The 22,185-nt window shown below is 47.7% G+C and overlaps 1 protein-coding gene across 11 annotated transcripts in view; it reads right to left on the reverse strand.

The window, feature by feature from the left end:
* The window catches only part of RBFOX3 (RNA binding fox-1 homolog 3), a 499,416-nt gene that overhangs the window by 127,421 nt on the left and 349,810 nt on the right, over positions 1–22,185 (reverse strand). For 10 of the 11 annotated variants that reach the window (XM_059998381.1, XM_059998379.1, XM_059998376.1 and 7 more), the window contains exon 4: positions 3,042–3,081. The exons of the other annotated variant lie outside the window; for it this stretch is intronic. The gene's annotated coding sequence lies outside the window, so the exon portion shown is untranslated. The remainder of the gene's footprint in view (positions 1–3,041; positions 3,082–22,185) is intronic. 11 annotated transcript variants of the gene reach the window in all.

Genomic DNA, 22,185 nt, shown 5'->3' on the forward strand with positions numbered 1-22,185 from the left:
TCAGACAAGAGACATGTAAGACCTATACACTGAAAATTGCAAACTACAGATGAGAGACAGGAGCCCCAGTTAACTGGGGAGACACACCTTGTTTATGAGTCAGGAGACAATACTGTTAAGATTCAAGTTGATCTATAGACTCAATGCAATCCGGATCAAAATCCCAGTGGGCATTAAAAAAAAAAATCCATGCGTGGATTCTAAATTTAGGGGACCTAGAATAGCCAATACAACTTAGAAAAAAAAAGAACAAAGCTGGAGGGCTAACATTACCTGATTTTCAGACTTATTATAAAGCTACAATAATCATGACAGTATGGTATGGCATCAAGGTAAACAAATAGATCAATGCAACTAAGTCCAGAAATGGACCCACACATATGTGACAAGTAATTTTTCACCAGGCTGAAAAGGTAATTCAATGGATAAAGGACAGTTTTTTTTTTTTAAATAAGTAATACTGAAATCATGGGCTATCCATATGCAGAAAAATGAACTTGAAGCCATACTTCCCACCGTACACAAAAATGAACTCAACATAAATCATAGACCCAAATGTAACACCTAAAACCTATAAAATGTTTAGAAGAACGGATAGGAGGAAAAAAGTCTTGGTGACTTTGGGTCAGGCTAAGATTTCTTAGATACAGCATGATCTATGAAGAACACATTAGTAAACTAGGCTTTATCCAAATGAAAAAGTCAGCTCTTTGAAAGGACACTATTGGGAGAATGAGAAGTCAGACCAATTAGAAGAAAATATCTGCAAAGCAGGGGTCTGATAAAGGACTCGTATCAAGAATATATAAAGAACTCCCCAAACTCAACAATAAGAAAACAAACCACCCAAAAAATATAGGCAAAGATTTGAACAGACACTTCACCAAAGGAAATTTTGGAACGTCAAACAACCACATGAAAGGTGTTCAACATCATTTGTCATCAGGGTAATGCAAGGGAAACCACGACCAAATACCATTTCATACCTGTTAGAATGGTTAAAATTATAAAGACCGATAACACCAAGTGTTGGTGAGAATATAGAACTGTGATCCTCACACCTGGCTGGTGGGAATATGAAATGCTGCAATCACTTTGGAAGACAGTTTGGCATTTACTTAAAAAGTTGAACACACACTTTCCATAGGATCCAGCCATTTCATTCTTGGTATTTTACCCAAGAGAAAAGCAAGCAGGTGCCTATACAAAGACTTGGACACAAATGCTCAAAGCAGCTTTATTTGTAACAGCCCCAAACTGGACACAACCCAGATGTCCTTCAAGGACTAAATGGATAAACAAACTATGGTGCATGCATAGCATGGAATACTACTCAGTAATAAAAAGGATGAACTATGGATGAATACCACCACCTGGGTGAATCTCAACATAGCCTGCGTGAAAGAGGCTAAACCCCACCCCCCCAAAAGAGTACATACGGCATGGTTCTATTTATATAAAACGCTAGGAAAAACAAACCATTCTATAGTGACAGGAAGCAGATCAGTGCTTGACTGGGAAGAGGGGATTGGGAAAGGGTGGGAGGAAGAGGTTAAAGGGGCATCAGGAAAGTTTCGGGGGTGATGAATATGTTCGGTATCTTGACAGTAGCGATGACGTTGTGGGTATAAACATATGTCAAAACGTTAAATGGCACACTCTGAATACATGTAGTTGATTGTGTGTGCATTATACTTTGATAAAGCTGATTAAAACACCAAGTTTGCAAAAATTCAAGTCAGCAAATCACTGCATCATTCCTTAGAGCACAAATGGACTCTTTATCCACAGACAGATTCACCTGAAGACTGGTTTGTATGTTTCCACGTAAAATGAGACTCATTTTATAAAGACGGCATGGCAAGAAGGCTGCCATGTGTAGCAGCTTTGTGGTTACAATACTCCGTAAGAGCATGAGACCAAGGCTGACTGCACTTTCTCGGTCCCCTCCTACGGAGAAACGCATCGAACACCCACAGAGACAGGACAGCCACTCCCTGGGGACCCTGTCATGCGTCACCCAGGGCCACAAGAAGAGGAGCCCTGATGGAAAGCCAGTGAGCGGGGCCCGCGCTGTCCTCCCCACATAGCCCCTGTGGTCTGCGATGAGCGGTTTCCAGGACAAAGCTCCCTGGCCAAGTCAAGCTCCATTTGGCCAACGCCCACTTCTGGGGCAAGCAAGGGTGGGCTTGCAGCAAAAACAATGCAAGAGCGAACACCAAACTAAATTTCCAGTGTTTGGCTCAGGAAGGCGTCAGACTCCTCCCACTTGACAGCGTTACTTCCGTTTCTGATCTGAGAACACGCTTTGCCATCCTTGTCACCTGCAGCCCAAGACCGAGGAGCCCATGAGGAGAAGCCTGCTGGGACCCAGGCTTACAAATACACGGCGAACCTGCCTTTTCTAATTTCATTCACAACAAATATACATTATGTTTATAATAACTTTTCCCCCCAAAGTATAACTCCGAAAGTGAATCTACAAAGGAGATCAGCTGCAGGCAGAAGGAACACAGGGACCCAGGGCTCAGGTCACACCTGTCCAGTCCCCCCATGGGGATCGGCACTGGGAACTGAGCCCCCTCCTCGAGAAGACCAGGCCACCGAGGGAAGTCAGACCACCCTGGACCAGTGAGCCTGAGGTGCCCTTGGTTCAGAAGGCTGTGCAGTTCAGGGGTGCACACCTCGGCCCTGAGTACCTGGGGCGGGGGAGGGGAGGGCAGGGACCAGGAAGGAATCAGCACGGCTTCCCTGGCCGCTTGGAGCTGCTAAACAGCATCACCTTTAAACAAACTCCTGTCCCCTCATTTCCCTGCTGGCTCCTCTGGCTCCCCAGGCCTGCCTTCCCAGGCATTTTGGACAGGCCCATTGGGGGCATGAGCTAAATGAGCCACCCCCGCTTCAGCCCCCACAAATCCCCTCCCTCCAGCGCATAGGAAACCCAGAACCCCCCAGCAGCCATTGTCAGCAGCTCCCAAGATGTTCAACATGGGCACATCTGTCAAAAACTATTCAGGAAAAAAAAGAGAAAGTCTTTATACCTTTTATTCAGCCAATTTTTCCCAAGGCACTGTGGGCTCTCTAAGAAAAAAAAGAGAGAGAGAAGAAGGGGAGAGGATTAGATTTATTGTCGTCATTGCACATCTGGTTGCCGGCTGCGATTTGCTCATTGACTAGCCAAGTCTGGAAGAAGAGGCATTATCTCCCTGGGAGGCCAAGGAAACCTGCCCACGTTAAACTGCACGGCCAGTGTGGCTGGGAGTCTACGTCTGATTTAACAGGCAAAGACAAAGGGAAACAGAACACCGTGGTCCTGTCATCCAGATTTTCCAAACTCATTTTCCCTGCCACTCTGGGGTATTCCTTTGTGATTTTTTCTCTGTCTTCCCTTTGCCCCAAACTCTGATCTGCCCCCTCTTCTTCTTCCTTACCCCCACCTGGTTTTGAGGTTATCCTCATATGGGGACTTTGTGAATTGTGGATGTGGTGTTTAATCCCAAACTTGGTTCCCCTGCTACCTGCACTGGTTTGTCCCCACCTCCCCAGGTGTCTCTCTGTATGGGGTCATGGTGCTCACATCTATTTTAATATTCGTCAAAGGATAACACAGGGTGGGACTTCCCTGGTGGCGAAGTGGTTAAGAAGCCGCCTGCCAACGCAGGGATCACAGGTTCAAGCCCTGGTCTGGGAAGATCCCACATGCCGCGAAGCAACTAAGCCCGTGCGCCACAACTACTGAGCCCACGTGCCATAACTACTGAAGCCCACGTGCCTAGAGCCTGTGCTCTGCAACAAGAGAAGCCACCGCAACGAGAAGCTCGCGCACGGCAACGAAAAATAGCCCCCGCTCACCGCAACTAGAGAAAGCCTGTGCGCAGCAACGAAGACCCAACACAGCCAAAAATAAATAAATAAAATAAATAAAAATTAAAAAAGAAAAAAAAGGATAACACAGGGAAAAGTGGAAGAGCTGCTATTGCTTAAAGAGAAGCAAGAGAGTTCTAAATCTCACAAATACATGATTTCAGAAGCCACTGTTGTGTGTTGTTTGGAATTAGGTGCAGCTTCCAGGAGCTTCCATTGGCAGGAGCAGCTCAGAGCTAGTGCCAGACTAGCAGGGGCCAGGCGTTAACTCCTTTTATAATCCAGGAACCTGGGGCCAGAGAGATCAAGGTACTTGCCTAGAGTCACAAAGCTGATTCCTGGGGGCCTGAGGACTGCACACATGTGTCTGGACTCCTAATCCTGCCCTTTTCTCATTGGGCACTTCAGAGATTAGAAATGAGGGTGTGTGTATGTGTGTGCGTGTGTGTGCGTGTGTGTGTGCTTTTTCAGGACTTAAATTTTCCTTATTTTAGTAGTGTTTCATAATTTTATAGGTACATATCTTACACATCCATTTTGATTGTGGTAAAACACACATAACATAAAATTTACCATTTTAGCCATTTTAAAGTGTACAGTTCAGTGGTACCAAGTACATTCACATTGTTGTGCAACCACCACCATATCTGGTTCTAGAACTTTTTCATCACCCCAAAAGGAAACCAGGTACCCATTAGGGAGTCACTCCCCGTCGCCCTCTCTCCACTGTGTGTGTATTTCTTTTTTTAAACTTAGCATAAACAGGATAAAAACAAGTGAAAAGCTTCTAAAATCAAAAAGCAGTCAGACTGGACCTCTTTTTTAAGATGTAGAAAATCACCATCATTACCATCATCAATATCACCAGGGAGAGCAGGTAGATGCTGTCACTTATTTTGCACATTTTATGTGCCAGGTGCAGGCACTACTCTTATCATCCCCATTTTTCAGATGAAAAAACTGAGGTGCACTTTGGTTAAGCAACTGCCCCACCACTGGGGCGACCGGGTTTCCCCGGCAGGTTCCCACTGTGCTGCACTCCCTCTCACCCACAAACGGAAAGAGGCACCCTTCTCCGTGGGAAACGAGGGTTAAAAGTGGAAAGAGAACATTTAATGCGTGGAGCCTGCTTGGCCTGCGTTAGAGTTTGTGCAAATCACGCAGGCGGTATTTCACGGGAAATCGCACCCCCAACCCCCAACCACAGCAGGGAGGGCCGTGGGCCAAGGCGTGGCTGAACTTGAACCACACAAGGAGAGGCCGTCACGGAGGTGGCCCCCCTATAGCCTCTGTTTGTTGCTCGACATCTCCCCCCACCCTGCCCAGTCAAATGGCAAAAGCAAGTGCTTCTGGCACATGTCTACACGCAGCTCACAAAGTGACTCGATGCGATTGGAAGGCACCGTCGAATGAAGGCGTCATTACAAAACGAGATGGATTGAATCAATCAGCTTTCATCAACTGCCGCCTTCAGTTGATTTGGGGGATTTTCTTATTGTCTTTTTTCTTGTTTTTTTTTTTCTTAAAGTGAGTTTTCCTCCCAGTGCAATTCAATTTGGTTCCATTTAATTCAATCCATCCAGCCCCAGTGAGCAAACACACACACTGGCTGGAGCACAGGTCTGGGCCAAGTGTGTGGGCGTTGGATGCGAGGAGTCTGCTCTGCTGGGCAGGTGGCTGCAGGGCCAGAGAACGCGGGCTAGTCCGGGATTGGGGGTGGGGCAGTTCCTTCCTCCCTGTCCTTGCCTTTCCTCCACCGAAACAACTCCCAAGATCCCTCTCCTTTACCCACTGTGTCCAACCCACAGATTTCCTCTAAGCGCCAGGGAAGCTTCTGGCCCTGAATTCCCCATCTTTGGGCGACATCAGCACAGATCAGGGCTGGCAAGGCATCCCCACCCCCACCCAGCCTCCACTGGTCCTAAGGTCCTGAGTCACTCCTTGAGTTCTCCTAAATGTTTCCCATGGTTACAAGTGTCCTTATTTGGTCAAAGCAAAATATTTGGTACCTATGCCATTTGAACCCAGGGGTTACACCGACTCAGTCCACGTAAGGAGTCTCAGAGGCTGGGACCCATGTCCATCTCCAAAGAACCTCCACGTTTTGAAAGACCCAGAACCAGAGGGGTGGCCAGGAGGACGTGCTGAACCTGATGCCTTCACCATCCGTTGGACGTGACGGTCCAGCCTATTTTCCTGGTGCTTCAGGCTGAGCCTCCCTGGCTCTTCCCTTTCCTCTGTCCGGGTACAGGATCTCCAGGGTAATGAAGTTTTCACCTGTGCCTCCCTGGAGGCTCTTGCTACTTGGAAAGGAAGTGGGGCCCGTGTAGACCTGCTTCCTCTGTGGTCTGGCTCTCCTCCTGGCGTGAACCAGATGGGGACGGGCCGACTCCGACGGGGCTTGTCTTGCATTCTGAGACAAACACTGGCTTCCCCCTTCCTCTTCCACGTCCCCGGCATTTCCCATCTTCCCACCCTCTGCCCTCTACTCTCTCACCTCACCCACTCTGTCCCACCACCCCATCTGGGAGAGGAGGGAGGGAGGAGCCTGGGGCTCACCCTGCTGCCCGGGCCTTGCTGACAACATCCACCCGTGTGCGTGCTGCTGGGCCGGGAAATGTGCAGCTGACTCAGCCTCACGGTTAGCAAACACGGCTCTCAGCCACTCAGCGGGATAATCAATTATGGAGATTTTTGCCTCCGTGATCAGGTACGTGGAGGAGCACAGCTCATCAGACCAGGGGCGCTGAGTTCCCGAGCACGCCCGTGGAAAACGCTTCCGCAAAGTCCAAACAGAGCAAGACGCATTTACCAAGCTCAGAGGGTCTCCACCCAGCCCAACTCCCACTGCAACAGCCTCTGCACGAAGTCTGCTGAGCTAGAAACTGCAGACTTCCCAGCGGAGACTTGGTGGGCAAGGAGTTACCCAGAGGGGAGCTGCTCTCCGTTTGCTGGGGCGGGACGTCCCCACCATCTGGCGCTCGCCCACTGGACTGTGACTCCCACCCCCACCCCACAGAGGCCATATCTCACCGGCCCCATGGCCCCAGAGCCTGGTGCAGGGCCAACGTGGACGGAGGCAGTGGATGTTTGGTGGACGCATGAATGAATGAACCATCCGGCAAGCATTTGCCACGAGGGATCGGGACCAGATGACCATTTTGAGAAGCGGGACTGGGTCCTTCTAGAGTGATATTTGCTCCTGGGGGTCCCGTCATGGATGGACACTCACCCCCACGGGGACCATTCCTCACCGTCTCCCTGCTCAGTTCTCCTTCACCACAGACTTCACCAGCTCATGGCTTAACCTGCCACCCTCACCCCTGTCCCCCTCTGATGCCGAGTTCCTCTTGGGCTTTTCTCTGCAATTCTCCTCAAGAGCATTAGTATCTGCCTTTATTCAACCACATCCAAATGACGGAGGTCACCCCCTTTAACCTGTGTTCTCTTCTGTCCTAAACCATTGGATTTTTCAGAAATTAAACCTCAATTTGCTTGTATCACCCTTGGGATAAAAGAACACGCATCCTGCACCTCTATGTTCATAACAGCCCTATTCACAATGTCCAAGACATGGAACCATACTAAATGTCCATCAATAGATGAATGGATAAAAAAGTTGTGGTACATATATACAATGGAATATTACTCGGCCATGAAAAGGAACGAAATTGAGTCATTTGTTGAGACGTGGATGGATCTAGAGACTGTCACACAGAGTGAAGTAAGTCAGAAAGAGAAAAACAAATATCGTATATTAACGCATGTATGTGGAACCTAGAAAAATGGTACAGATGAACCAGTTTGCGGGGCAGTAGTTGAGACACAGATGTAGAGAGCAAACGTATGGACACCAAGGGGGGAAAGTCGTGGGGGGGTGGGGATGGTGGTGTGCTGAATTGGGCAATTGGGATTGACATGTATACACTGATGTGTATAAAATTGATGACTGATAAGAACCTGATGTATAAAAAATAAAATAAAATTCAAAAAAACCTCAAAAAAAAGAAGATGTGGTATATATATTCAATACACACACACACACACACACACACACACACACACACACACGTACACAATGGAATATTACTCAGCTATAAAAAAGAATGAAATAATGCCATTTGCAGCAACATGGATGGACCAAGAGATTATCCTACTAAGTGAAGTAAGTCAGAAAGAGAAGGACAAACACCATATGATATCACTTATATTGGAATCTAAAATACAATATAAATAAACACATCTACGAAAGAGAAACAGACTCACGGACAAAGAGAACAGACTTGTGGTTGCCAAGGGGGATGGGGGATGGGGGGCAGGGATTGGGAGCTTGGGATTAGCAGATACAAACTAGTATATATAGGATACATAAACAATAAGGTCTTACTGTATAGCACAGGGAACTATATTCAATATCCTGTGATAAACCAGAATGGAAAAGAATATATATATATATATATATATATATGTATGTATGTATAACTGAGTCACTTTGCTGTACACCTGAAACTAACACAACATTGTAAATCAACTATTGGGTTGGCCAAAAAGTTTGTTTGGTTAGTAAATACATTGTTCGATAAAATTCTTGGTGAAAATGAAAAATGTCTTTCAGTTTTACTTAAAAACAAATGAACATTTTGGCCAGCCCAATATAATTCAATAAAATTGAAAAAAAAAAAAGAACACTCATTTATTAGTAAAACCCATTTTTAGTGTGGGTCATGCAAAATGACTTGCCAGAAAAACTCCTCTCCCATTGTGGCCCAGACGCCCCCTCACTGGTGGCGCTCCCGTGGCACACCCTGGACTTCCTCCCTCCCCTTCCCAGCCAGATGCCGAGTCACTTGACTGTGGGGCAGGGGTAGAAAGGTATGGAGAAAGTGTAACATGTATTTGTGACTGGTTGTGACTCCAGCTATTTGCTAAAATTATTTACTAGTAGCCATCTTGTCTCTTATTTATTGAGCATCTATTATGTGCCAGACACTGAATATACAAGCCTCAGATCAGCCCATGAGGTAGGCATTATTATCCCCGGTTTCCTGATGAGAAAAAGGATGCTCAGATATTTATCCAGGTCCATTTCACTTTAAGTCCCAGTCCACTACACCACACCCTCCTGCACTTTTGGAGAAGAGGGTTTGGAGAATCCATCATTGTGGAATACCTGTGTTCTTAGCTCCACTGGAAAGAATAGCCCAGTCCGCCACAGATGCCTGTGTTCCAGGACAAACAGGAAATGGCCTGTCCTGTCAGGGGTGTTTGGGAGAGGAAGAGCTTGTTGATGCTGAAGGCGCTGAGGAGGCTGCCGGTGACAACACAGACCCATTTCTGCAGGAGGAAGCTTGGGTGTCTGAGTCAGCTCAGGCTGCCATAAAAAAATACTGCAGCCTGGGGGGCTTAAATAGTTCTGGAGGCTAGAAGACTGAGATGCAGCTGCCGGCGTGGTTGGGTTCTGGTGAGAGCCCACTTCCCTGCTTGCAGACAGCTGCCCTCTTGCTGTGTCCTCACACAGTAGGGAGAGAGCTGTGGTGTCTCTTCAAATAGGAAGGGCACTAATAAAGGCACTAATCCCATCATGGGACCCTATGCTCATGACCTCATCTAACCCTAATCACCTCCCAAAGACCCCACCTCCTAACACTATCACAGTGGGGGTTAGGGCATCAATCCACAAATTTGGGAGAACACAAATGTTCAGTCCGTGGCACGTTCCCCAGCTTCACTCTTTCCTTTGCTGTTTTCTTTCTGCAACTTCCCAAATGTGCAGCGCTGGTGCTGGGCTCTTGCTTAAGATCAGAGCAGATTTATCTGGCGTCGTACACATTGCTGCAGTGCAGTCGCCAGCCCAGGAAGGATCTCAGGGGCCCCTTGCCTACCGTGGTCATGCCGCTGCTTAGGGTCTCTGCTCAGAGAGCCTGGTGCCCACCCCCACCTTGACCTTCTGGGGAGGAACAGGCCAGGTGGATGGTATTGAGGCAGCATTAAAAACCCTGCCTGTCCACTGCTACTCCTGCTGTATTACTTTGGATTTTATTAAATAGCCTATTTTGTGCTCTAAGAGGAACTGGAGGTGAACGGTGCAGTTTTATAAATAAAAAATTAATCGTGGGTGCCTTAAACACGACTTTTGATGATGGCCATCACAACGCCAGATCCACCTCAATTTAAAGGTGTTTTTTTTTCCTTTTTATGAAAAGAAATTCACCTTTGGAGAGAAGAGGAGAGGACAGGAGACGAGAGTGGAGGGAAGAGATGGGGCGGGGAGAAGAGGGCTGCTGGCTCCTGGCTCAGAGACCCCGAGGCACTGAAAGGGAGACTGGGGAGTTCTAGCAGGTTCTGGCCATCAGTGGTTGCAGGGCCCACTGGGGTTCTGAGCACACAGGGAACAGGGCCACCAGGGGAAGAGCCACCCCCCGATGGGCCCTCACAGGGCGTCAGGGCAGGAGCGAGGTTTCTCTGTGCTCAGAGCAGCCCAGACCCCTCTCCCAGGAAGGCCAGGCAGAGATTAGGGCCCCCCCAGCCACAGTCCCCGCTTCAAGGTCCTCCAAGGCCTTTCGTCCTGCTCCAGGGCACAGGGAGCAGGTGGGTCCATCTCACCCTCTGCCCGAAGGGCGGCCCTGTGGGCCCTGCAGCAGTAACAGCACAGCTGACACCTGCTGAGTGTGCAGGCAGAGGGTGGGGAAAGCCCAGCAGCCCATTGTGGCTCCACTGGTCCCAGAACGCATGTGGCTTTGGTGCCCAGTGTCTGCCAAACCCTTCTGTCTGTGTGTGACTCCCCGGCAGTCCCTCCTCTGACCTGTGGACAGCTGGCTCTCTCGGCTGTGATGGACTTTGCAAACTCCTGAGCTTCAGGATCCCCACCCGGCCCAGCCCCATGGCCCCTGTGCTGCCTCGGCCTTTGCCAGCAGCCCCGATGCTGTCAATTGCTCATGCTGTGTAGGAGGCTCTGCCTGGTGGGATGAGGTCAGCAGGCAGCTGGTGCAGAGGGCCCTGGGGAAGGTGCTTCTCCACGTTAGCTGAACTCAGCAGGGACATGGGACTCGAGTGAGCTCACTGGTCACAGGGCCAGTGGCATTTCCAGCATCTGAGCTGTCTGCCAGCACTACTGCATGTCACCCTTCTGTCCCAGGGTTGGCCAGGAGCAGAAAGTGAGGCCCAGGGAGGGAGTTTTCCCAAGGTGGACACAGCTCCGAAGGATCAAAGCTGGGACAAGAATGTCCAGTGCCACCAGGCAGATGGCAGATGGTGTGGGGCAGGGACCAGAGAACCTGCTGTGGACACGGAAACCATCCAGGGGCCAGGGTCACAGAGGAAACGTGGGAGAGTAGGGGTGTCACCTCCTCCCTGAGGAGCTTTCCAACACACAATCCCTATCGCCAAGAGCCCCGCAGTGGGTTATTTCAGCAAGTCTACGGAACCCACTTGGCTGTCAGCCCATGGAGGAGATGCCAGCTGCACTGGGTAGAATGGTACCCCCAGAAATGTGTGTCCCCCTGGAACCTCAGAATGGGAGAGAGGGTCTTTGCAGATGCAGCCAGTTAAGGGTGAAGATGAGATCATCCTGGATTAGGTAGGTCTTAAGTCCAATGAGAGTGTCCCCATAAGAACCAGAAAAGGGGCAGACACAGGCACAGAGAGGCCATGTGACAACAGAGGCAGGGACTAGAGTGATGTGGCCACAAGCCAAGCAAAGCCTGGGCCTCCAGAAGCTGGAAGAGACAGGAAGGATCCTCCCCTAGAGCCTTTGGAGGGATCGTGGACCTGCTGACACCTTTATTTCAGGCTTCTGGCCACCAGAATTGTGAGAGAATAATTTCAGGTGCTGTAAGCCCCATAGTTTGTGGAAATGTGTGACGGCAGCCCCAGGACACTAATCTGCCAGCCTTCTCCAAACGCCTTAGAACGATCATGACATTTGCCCCAACCCATGCTGCACCTCTCTTGTCCTGGCCTGAGCAGCCTGGGCCCAGACCCCAGCAGCCCTTCCTCCTACTCACTGGCCCTCTGTGACGTCATTCTGATGATGCCCACTCTCTAATGGTCACCCCTCCGAGAGAGCTGTTCTTTCTAATGCAAACTAGAGGGATGGAGAGGCCACAGCTGAGCTGTGGTCCGAGGAGGATGCTGCACGGCACGCTGGTGTCTTGCAAACGGATCCTGAGAAACATCTTTCAGGCTGAAAAACCCCAGGAAAACCACTGTTCCCTTGACGGGTATTTTGTATCCACTTTTTTTAAAAAAATAAATTTATATATTTTTGGCTGTGTTGGGTCTTTGTTGCTGCATGCGGGCTTTCTCTAGTTGCGGCGAGCGGGGGCTATTCTTCATTGTGGTGCATGGGCTTCTCATTGCAGTGGCTTCTCTTGTTGTGGAGCATGGGCTCTAGGCATGCGGGCTTCAGTAGTTGTGGCACTCAGGCTCAGTAGTTGTGGCTCGGGGGCTCTAGAGCACAGGCTTAGTAGTTGTGGTGCATAGGCTTATTTGCTCCGTGGCACGTGGGATCTTCCCGAACCAGGGCTTGAACCCGTGTCCCCTACATTGGCAGGCAGATTCTTAACCACTGCACCACCAGGGAAGCCCTTGAATCTACTTTTTAATTTATTTGGGGTTTGGGGGGTTTTGTTTGATTTTTTATTATGGTAAAATATATGTAAAAAAATTGACCATTTTAACCATTTTTAGGTATACTGTTCAGAAAAAATTGACCATTTTAACCATTTTTAGGTATACTGTTCAGGGGTAAATACACTCACACTGCTGTGCAACCATCACCACCGTCCATCTCCAGAACTTCTTCATCCTCCCAAACTGAAACTCTGTCCCCATGAAACACTGACTCTCCATCCTCTCCCCCAGCCCCGGCGCCTTCCATCCTCCTTTCTGTCTCTGTGAATTTGACTCCTCCAGGGACCTCCTCTGAGTGGAATCACACAGTATTTGTCTTTCCGTGACTGACTCATTTCACTGAGCACAGTGTCCCCACAGCTCCTCCATGTTGCAGCAGGTGTCAGAATTTCATACCTTTTACAGGCTAACATTCCACTATGGATAGACCACATTTTGTTTATTCATCTGTCGATGAACATTTTAAGCCACTTTTGAAGACAGCAAGAATCATACAATCAGCCATGTTTCCCATTTTTCTTTGGCTGCTGGCAAGTTCAGAAAAGAGAAGAAATGGGGCTCAACCTCGCTAGTTGTATTTCAAAGCCCCGACAGCCGTCTTTTCCCTTCCTATTTCTCTTTTTCTGTTCTCTAATCTTGACTTCTACCTGCTGACACATTTCTATTTTATTTAGTGTGGTTATGAAAATGGATGCAAAACCGTCTATGGGACACGATGGGGATACCAGGTAGAAGCGTTCGCCAGCTTATGTTCTCCAAGTTGTCCTCGATGCCACACCAGCTTGTGTATCCCCTGAAGAGTGCTCAGCGTTACAGCTCCTGTCTCCAAGTTCATTCATTCACTCATTCACTCAGCAAACATGTATCGACTCCAGGAGGAGGGGCACAGCAATGCGCACAGCTCGGACTGTGGGGTGTGAACACCTTTGTCTGGTTTCCTGGTCGCGTCCGTGTGCTGGGGTCTGATTTCGCTGAGGAGGCTGTTCTTTCTAATGAAGGTAAAGGGCCCTGTCTGAGCTGTTCCCCGGGGAGCCGGGGGCTGCCACATTCTCTTCAAAACTCGGCTGAAATGGAGTTCAGTGATGGCCAAGTCTGGGCGGCCGTCCAGTCTCCACTTGGCTCCTGTCCCTTCTGTTTCTTTAAAAGCCGGCGGCCCCTGCGCATGGAGAGTCCGCCAGGGCTGTGTTCAAAATCACAGTTGGGATGTGTCGCCTTGTAGGTGATGCTTGGAAACCTGATGATGTACTTACAGCCTCTCCTTAGTAGGGCAGTTCTGGCCCGAGGACACAACCCCTCGGCATAAGCAGTGGGTGGGATGCTGCCCAGTTGCGCCCTGAGCAGAACGGGTCGGGGGTGGGGAGTGTGGTGGAGACCGGGGAGGGGCTGAGTTAATACACAGGACAGACAGCACCATTCAGCACACAGACGGTCTGCTATACTAGCTTCTTAGATGAGCATGTTTTTCTGTCAATAATTTAGACATATCCTTTCTCCTTTGGGAGATGGGCAAAATCTCATTTCCTGAGCAAATCCCCTAAGAAACCAACCTGTTCATTCCTCTAAGATTTTCAGAAATCTGTCTCGATCAACCTACTTATAAAAGTAGAGACTTGGCTGAGAGGGCTGGGAGCTGGGTGCCAGGACAGCTGTCTGCACAGCCCATGGGAGCCAGGCGGAGTCCAGGCAACGTCCCAGGACCACGCTGGGAAGTGCAGCCAGCCCCGTCCTCCTCCACTAGTGCCTTCTGTAAATGCCACGAGGAAGATGTGCAGAGTACAGAACCGTACTGTTTGACTTTAACACAACTAGATAATCGCTTGAAGAAATAGAGAAAAGTCAGGCAGAGATTGTCCATCTTAGGAAAAATCTTGGGATGAGGTATCTTCAGCTTTTTCCCGCTCCCCAAAGGGGAGAGAAGTCCCTGGTTGTGCTGGCCGCTTATGTTGGAGGTTAATCCACAATCCGGTCCCACCTGGGATGACTGGGAAACCTTTGGCAAGTTTCTCAACCTCTGAGTGCCTTAGTTTACTCACCTGTAAAGTGGGATGACAACAGTGCAGCCCCCATGGTGCCTTTGTGAGGAGTAAAGGAGAACAGGCTTTAGCATGACACCTGGCGCATTACTGGGGAGGATTTCACCCCAGTAATGAGGTAGTGAGTTTTATTTATTTATTATTTGTATTTATTTTTGGCTGCGTTGGGTCTTCGTTGCTGCGCATAGGCTTTCTCTAGTTGCAGCGAGCAGGGGCTACTCTTCGTTGTGGTGCGCGGGCTTCTCATTGTGGTGGCTTCTCTTGTTGCGGAGCATGGGCTCTAGAGTGTGTGGGCTTCGGTAGCTGTGGTGCGCGGGCTCAGTAGTTGTGACGCACGGGTTTAGTTGCTCTGCAGCATGTGGGATCCTCCCGGACCAGGGCTCGAGCCCGTGTCCCCTGCATTGGCAGGCGGATTCTTAACCACTGTGCCACCAGGGAAGCCCCGAGGTAATGAGTTTTAAAAGTGAAACCAAGGCTGCCCTGTCTTTGGCAGGAGGACCCCCTTCCTGCCGGGTCCTATTTCTGAGCTGGGACTTGCCACCACAGGCTGGGGAGGGATCTTCCTGCCAGCGTGGCCACGGCAAGGCCCCCTCCCCTGGGTCGGCAATGTCGCAGGCCTTCCCTTTCTTTCAGCTGACAAAGGACACCTGAAACCTCTAAACCACCAAGCCCTGAAAACCCACGGCTGCAACGGCCGTGAAGCCTGGGACCTCGGGCACAGCCAACCACCACCTGCTGCTGGAACGCCGGTGGCCGAGGAGCGCTTAGGTCCTCAAAGTCACGCATTTGTGCTCGGGCTGCAGATCCGGGGGCAGGGGGAGGTACTGAGCTGTGAGTCAAGTCAGAGCCCACACCCACACTTCCCTCTGTTCAGTGCGTCCTGGGTGGCCCTGCTCCAACCCTGCTGCATAACCATGTCTTTTATCTTCTGTAACCTGATGCTTCATACCTGGGGCCTCCCTCACCCTGGAGGGACCATCTCTCCCAGCGCTGGCTAATTCCTAGAGATGGCAGACAACTCCCCCAGCCCATCCTGCATGTACAAACCAACCAACCCAGAGCCCACACCCACACCTCCTCTACGGGGCTCTCACACTCCAGGCCACTGTCCACCTGCCCTAACCACCCCAGGGCCAGGTATCAGACAACTTGGCACAGTCCGTATGCCCAGAACCCACTGAAATTACTCAACTAGCCCAACCTAAGCCTGCTCACCCTGCCTCACCTGTCTGTTCCCTTGGAAACCACAGTCCAGGCTCTTGCCCACATTTTCCGGCTCCCTCTGTCTTCTGACCCATCCTGGTGCTTCCCCACATTGCCCTGTGTGGCATGCCTCCTGTATCTAGGGAACTGTGAGTATAAAGTCTTCTCCTGGCATGGCAGGCATTTTCGTGTCTGTGTGTCCTATCCCACCTGATTCAAACACATCCTGGGTCCCCTTAACACCTGCCAGACTCATCCTCCCAGCTGCACTCGCTGGTTTCTCCCTCAGCGTCCTGGCTCTTGCAGGAGGGATCCGGTTTTAGGGGGTGACACTCAAGTGCTCCCCTGAGGGTGGGGGAAGAGTCAGTTAGCGCTTGGCGCACCTTAGAGGCTGCTGGCTCGACCCGATTGCCACTGTCAGACCTCCTCAAAAAGACTATTACTGCTCAGCAATTACCTTTTGGGATTAACCCATCTCTGCCCACTTTACCAATTTCAGAGTCTCCTACTGGAATCGGCCTCAGAAGTAAAAAGTGAACCTGGACTTCTATCAGACCCATGTCCCTGGGAGCGTCTGCCTGAGACTAACCCTTGTTGACAAGCAGGTAATTGGGGATTGTGCCCATATCGACAATTGGGCCTATTTAATAATAGATGGCCGCTGTCTTCTGCTCACCAAAAGCCTTTACTGAGATGGATGGAGAGGATGGTCATTTGTGTCTTTATGCATACATCCCTGAGGTCCTGAGGCTAATGGTCAGGACTCTAAATAGTAATAACAAAAATGGGGGGAGAGCTTCAAGATGGCGGAGGAGTAAGACGTGGGGATCACCCTCCTCCCCACAAATACATCAAAAATACATCTACATGTGGAACACCTCCTACAGAACACCTACTGAACGCTGGCAGAAGACCTCAGACCTCCCAGAAGGCAAGAAACTCCCCACGTACCTGGGTAGGGCAAAAGAAAAAAGAATAAACAGAGACAAAAGGATAGGGACGGGACCTGCACCAGTGGGAGGGAGCTGTGAAGGAGGAAGGCTTTCCACACACTAGAAGCCCCTTCACAGGGCGGAGACGGCGGGTGGGCGGTGGGGAGGAGCTTCGGAGCCGCGGAGGAGAGCGCAGCCGCAGGGGTGCGGAGGGCAAAGAGGAGAGATTCCCGCACAGAGGATGGGTACCGACCATCACTCACCAGCCTAAGAGGCTTGTCTGCTCACCCGCCCGGGCGGGTGGGGGCTGGGAGCTGAGGCTCAGGCTTCGGAGGTTGGATCCCAGGGAGAGGACGGGGGTTGGCGGCGTGAACGCAGCCTGGAGTGGGCTAGTGCACCATGGCTAGCCGAGAGGGAGTCCGGGAAAAAGTCTGTACCTGCCGAAGAGGCAAGAGACCATTGTTTTGGGGTGCGTGAGGAGAGGGGATTCAGAGTACTGCCTAAACGAGCTCCAGAGATGGGCGTGAGCCGCGGCTATCAGCGCGGACACCACAGACGGGCATGAGACACTAAGGCTGCTGCTGCCGCCACCAAGAAGCCTGTGAGCGAGCACAGGTCACTATCCACACCGCCCCTCCCGGGAGCCTGTGCAGCCCGCCACTGCCAAGGTCCTGCGATCCAGGGACAACTTCCCCGGGAGAACACACGGCGCGCCTCAGGCTGTTGCAATGTCACGCTGGCCTCTGCCACCACAGGCTCGCCCCACATTCCATACCCCTCCCTCCCCCAGGCCTGAGCCAGAGCCCCCTAATCAGCTGCTACTTTAACCCCATCCTGTCGGGGCAAGGAACAGATGCCCTCAGGCGACCCACACGCAGAGGCGGGGCCAAATCCAAAGCTGAACCCCAGGAGCTGTGCGAACAAAGAAGAGAAAGGGAAATCTCTCCCAGCAGCCTCAGGAGCAGTGGATTAAATCTCCACAATCAACTTGATGTACCTGCATCTGTGGAATCCCTGAATAGACAATGAATCATCCTAAAATTGAGGAGGTGGACTTTGGGAGCAACTGTAGACTTGGGGTTTGCTTTCTGCATCTAATTTGTTTCAGGTTTTATGTTTATCTTAGTTTAGTATTTAGAGCTTATTATTGTTGATAGATGTGTTTATTGATTTGGTTGCTCTCTTCCTTTATATATATATATATTTTTTTTTCCTTTTTCTCCTTTTGTGAGTGTGTATGTGTGTGCTTCTTTGTGTGATTTTGTCTGTATAGCTTTGCTTTTACCATTTGTCTTAGGGTTCTGTCTGTCGGTTTTATGTTTGTTTTTTTAATATAGTTTTTAGCACTTGTTATCATTGGTGGATTTGTTTCTTGGTTTGGTTGCTCTCTTCTTTCTTTTTTCTTCCTTTTTAATTTTTAATAATTTATTTTAATTTTTTATTTTAATAACATTATTTTATTTTGTTCTCTTCCTCCCTCCCTCCCTCCCTCTCCCTCTCTCTTTCTCTCTCTTTCTTTCTTTCTCCCTTTTCTTCTGAGCCATATGGCTGACAGGGTCTTGGTGCTCCAGCCGGGTGTCAGGCCTGAGCCTCTGAGGTGGGAGAGCCCAGTTCAGGACATTGGTCCACCAGAGACCTCCCAGCCCCATGTAATGTCAAACGGCAAAAGCTCTCTCAGAGATCTCCATCTCAACGCTAAGACCCAGCTCCACTCAACGACCAGCAAGCTACAGTGCTGGACACCCTATGCCAAACAACAAGCAAGACAGGAACACAACCCCACCCATTAGCAGAGAGGCTGCCTAAAATCATAGTAAGTTCATAGACACCCCAAAACACACCATTGGACTCGGTACTGCCCACCAGAAAGACAAGATCCAGCTTCATCCACCAGAACACAGGCACCAGTTCCCTCCACCAGGAAGCCTACACAACCCACTGAGCGCAGAGACCAAAAACAATGGGAACTACGAACGTGCAGCCTGCAAGAAGGAGACCTCAAACACAGTAAGTTAAGCAAAATGAGAAGACAGAGAAATACACAGCAGATGAAGGAGCAAGGTAAAAACCCACCAGACCAAACAAATGAAGAGGAAATAGGCAGTCTACCTGAAAAAGAATTCAGAGTAATGATAGTAAAGATGATCAAAAATCTTGGGAAAAGAATGGAGAAAATAGAAGAAATGTTTAACAAGGACCTAGAAGAACTAAAGAGCAAACAAATGATGATGAACAACACAATAAATGAAATTTAAAATTCTCTAGAAGGAATCAATAGCAGAATAACAGAGGCAGAAGAATGGATAAATGACCTGAAAGATAAAATAGTGGAAATAACTACTGCAGAACAAAATAAAGAAAAAAGAATGAAAAGAATTGAGTACAGTCTCAGAGACCTCTGGGACAACATTAAATGCACCAACATTCGAATTATAGGGGTCCCAGAAGAAGAAGAGAGAAAGAAAGGGATGAGGAAATATTTGAAGAGATTATAGTTGAAAACTTCCCTAATATGGGAAAGGAAATAGTCGATCAAGTCCAAGAAGCACAGAGAGTCCCATACAGGATAAATCCAAGGAGAAACACACCAAGAGACATATTAATCAAGCTATCAAAAATTAAATACATAGAAAAATATTAAAAGCAGTAAGGGAAAAGCAACAAATAACTTACAAAGAAATCCCCATAAGGTTAACAGCTGATCTTTCAGCAGAAACTCTGCAAGCCAGAAGGGAGTGACAGGACATATTTAAAGTGATGAAAGGGAAAAACCTACAATCGAGATTACTCTACCCAGCAAGGATCTCATTCAGATTTGACGGAGAAATTAAAACCTTTACAGACAAGCACAAGCTAAGAGAATTCAGCACCACCAAACCAGCTTTACAACAAATCCTAAAGAAACTTCTCTAGGCAGGAAACACAAGAGAAGGAAAAGACCTACAATAACAAACCCAAAACAATTAAGAAAATGGTAATAGGAATACACATATTGATAACTACCTTAAATGTAAATGGATTAAATGCTCCAACCAAAAGACAGACTGGCTGAATGGATACAGAAACAAGACCCGTATATATGCTGTCTACAAGAGACCCACTTCAGACCTAGGGACACATACAGACTGAAAGTGAGGGGATGGAAAAAGATATTCCATGCAAATGGACATCAAAAGAAAGCTGGAGTAGCAATTCTCATATCAGACAAAACAGACTTTAAAATAAAGACTATTACAAGAGACAAAGAAGGACACTACATAATGATCAAGGGATCAATCCAAGAAGAAGATATAACAATTGTAAATATTTATGCACCCAACATAGGAGCACCTCAATACTTAAGGCAAATGCTAATAGCCATAAAAGGGGAAATCGACAGTAACACAATCATAGTAGGGGACTTTAACACCTCACTTTCACCAAGGGACAGATCATCCAACATGAAAATAAGTAAGGAAACACAAGCTCTAAATGATACATTAAAAAAGACGGACTTAATTGATATTTATAGGACATTCCATCCAAAAACAACAGAATACACTTTCTTCTCAAGTGCTCATGGAACATTCTCCAGGATAGATCACATCTTGGGTCACAAATCAAGCCTTGATAAATTTAAGAAAATTGAAATCATATCAAGTGTCTTTTCCGACCACAACGCTATGAGACTAGACATCAATTACGGGGAAAAAAATCTGTAAAAAATACAAACACAGGAGGCTAAACAATACACTACCAAATAACTAAGAGATCATCAAAGAAATCAAAGAGGAAATGAAAAACTACCTAGAAACAAATGACAATGAAAAACATGACGACCCAAAACATATGGGATGCAGCAGAAGCAGTTCTAAGAGGGAAGTTTATAGCAATACAATCCTACCTCAAGAAACAAGAAATATCTCAAATAAACAACCTAACCTTACACTTAAAGCAATTAGAGAAAGAACAACAACAACAAAAAAAACCCCAAAGTTAGCAGAAGGAAAGAAATCATAAAGATCAGATCAGAAATAAATGAAAAAGAAATGAAGGAAACAAGAGCTAAGATCGATAAAACTAAAAGCTGGTTCTTTGAGAAGATAAACAAAATTGATAAACCATTAGCCAGACTCATCAAGAAAAAAAGGGACAAGACTCAAATCAATAGAATTAGAAATGAAAAAGGAGAAGTAACAACTGACACTGCAGAAATACAAAGGATCATGAGAGATTACTACAAGCAACTATATGCCAATAAAATGGACAACCTGGAAGAAATGGACAAATTCTTAGAAAAGCACAACCTCCCGAGACTGAACCAGGAAGCAATAGAAAATAAACAGACCAATCACAAGCACTGAAATTGAAACTGTGATTAAAAATCTTTCAACAAACAAAAGCCCAGGACAAGATGGATTCACAGGCGAATTCTATCAAACAGAGAAGAGCTAACACCTATCCTTCTCAAACTCGTCCAAAATATAGCAGAGGGAGGAACACTCCCAAAGTCATTCTATGAGGCCACCATCACCCTGATACAAAAACCAGACAAAGATGTCACAAAAAAAGAAAACTACAGACCAGTATCACTGATGAATAGAGGCAAAAATCCTCAACAAAATACTAGCAGACAGAATCCAATAGTACATTAAGAGGATCATACACCATGATCAAGTGGGGTTTATTCCAGGAATGCAAGGATTCTTCAATATATGCAAATCAATCAATGTGATAAACCATATTAACAAATTGAAGGAGAAAAACCATATGATCATCTCAATAGATGCAGAAAAATCTTTTGACAAAATTCAACACCCATTTATGATAAAAAACTCTCCAGAAAGTAGGCATAGAGGGAACTTACCTCAACATAATAAAGGCCATATATGACAAACCCACAGCCAACATCGTTCTCAATGGTGAAAAGCTGAAACCATTTCCACAAAGATCAGGAACAAGACCAGGTTGCCCGCTCTCACCACTATTATTCAACACAGTTTGGGAAGTTTTAGCCACAGCAATCAGAGAAGAAAAAGAAATAAAAGGAGTCCAAATCAGAAAAGGAGAAGTAAAACTGTCACTGTTTGTAGATGACATGATACTATACATAGAGAATTCCAAAGATGCTACCAGAAAACTACTAGATCTAACCAATGAATCTGGTAAAGTCGCAGGATATAAAATTAACGCACAGAAATCTCTTGCATTCCTATATACTAATGATGAAAAATCTGAAAGAGAAATTCAGGAAACACTCCCGTTTACCACTGCAACAAAAAGAATAAAATACCTAGGAATAAACCTACCTAAGGAGACAAAAGACCTGTATGCAGAAAACTATAAGACACTGATGAAAGAAATTAAAGATGACACAAACAGATGGAGAGATATACCATGTTCTTGGATAGGAAGAATCAACATGGTGAAAATGACTATACTGCCCAAAGCAATCTACAGATTCAACGCAATCCCTATCAAACTACCAAAGGCATTCTTCACAGAACTAGAACAAAAAATTTCACAATCTGTATGGAAACACA

The sequence above is a fragment of the Delphinus delphis genome, chromosome 19, assembly GCF_949987515.2.
Source record: "Delphinus delphis chromosome 19, mDelDel1.2, whole genome shotgun sequence".
NCBI lineage: Eukaryota > Metazoa > Chordata > Mammalia > Artiodactyla > Delphinidae > Delphinus > Delphinus delphis.